General features: G+C 37.4%; 1 non-coding gene across 1 annotated transcript; it reads left to right on the top strand.

The window, feature by feature from the left end:
* Nucleotides 1-266: 266 nt before the first annotated feature.
* On the top strand, nucleotides 267-338 carry trnap-cgg. Its single transcript has one exon. It is a non-coding gene; the product is annotated as a tRNA-Pro (tRNA).
* The last annotated feature ends 985 nt before the right edge of the window (nucleotides 339-1323 follow it).

Genomic DNA, 1323 nt, shown 5'->3' on the forward strand with positions numbered 1-1323 from the left:
GATTTTTTAAAAAGTCAACACAGCAGTTGCCCGACTAGTACCATCCTGTGCTACAGCGCTTTGTCTCAAAGGGTATAGTTAAAATAAAAGCTTCTAAGTCAGAGTTTAATGTGACAAGCAAGATCTGAGCTGCTGGGAAAATCTCTAGCCTTAAGCATTATAATATGCCACTCTCATAGGAGGAGCAAAAGCTGTGACAGTGCTGTGCAGCCTAATATGAGAACCTTATTTTCCTTGATTGCTTTCCTGTATAAACCCGTAAGTGGAGTCCTGTAGCTCAGTGGTTAGAGCGCTCGCCTCGGAAGTGAGAGACCTGGGTTCGATTCCCACCAGGGCGAAATGTTGGGCAAGTTTCCTTACTCCACACGCCTCTGTTTACCTAGCATTAAGTAGGAATCCAGTTGTTAGTCAATTGGCGGATTGCTTTTCCAGGGTTAATAATTCCTTCAAAAAAAGAATAATAATGAATTAGTCACTTCAATCCATGACTGTTTGTAGGACACTGCTGTGCGCAATTGGCTGCCGTGTTTTGTCCACAAAATATACAGTCAATTCATTTCACAGTATCTTCTGTGAAGTGTTTTGAGAAGTCCCAAAGACATGATAATCAAATGCAAGGATTATTATTATTATAAGTAATAAAGTACTAAGAAAACTATGGAAACAATCACATTACTGACATTCATTTTGCTAAACATCTCATAGAGGCACTGTAGACATTTAACCAAGCCACAATGGTCTTTGAGTGGAGCATTAATCTCAAATGACAATTCCTCAACTTCAGAAATATATGGATCAGAATGCATTATTTCATAATATATCCAATGTGATCATATTGAATCTGTTTGAAGCATTACATTTTGTATCCTATAATTATTTCAGAATCAACCCAAAAATAAGCACAACAGGATCCTAAAAACCTATTGATTCCAGAATGTTTCAAATTTTCAACTTTTGTCTGTAAAATGCATGAATCTCCGTAGATGAATTTTCTTGGGCTGAAAAGGATCATTGGACCCAGTTAATATGTATGTCCAGTACACTTGCTGGTGAAATTACATTCACTGCTGATCAGAATTTAGCTATTGTCTTGCCAGCTGTCAGCAATGATTTTGTTTCTTTTATTAATGTAGTTTGCCCCTTCTACAATAACAGCAGAGCACAGAGTTCTTGGAAGTGTTTCTATGGAGGCTTCCTCAAATAACATCTAATTATGTTAAATTACTTCTCACATATCAGTCTCCAGCCGAATCCCACCCAGATCTCAATCTAAGCTTCAATGCCCTACAATTGTTCAATTTTATCGTGAATATAATGTACAGG

Source organism: Callorhinchus milii, unplaced genomic scaffold (genome assembly GCF_018977255.1).
Source record: "Callorhinchus milii isolate IMCB2004 unplaced genomic scaffold, IMCB_Cmil_1.0 Scaffold1, whole genome shotgun sequence".
Lineage (NCBI taxonomy): Eukaryota > Metazoa > Chordata > Chondrichthyes > Chimaeriformes > Callorhinchidae > Callorhinchus > Callorhinchus milii.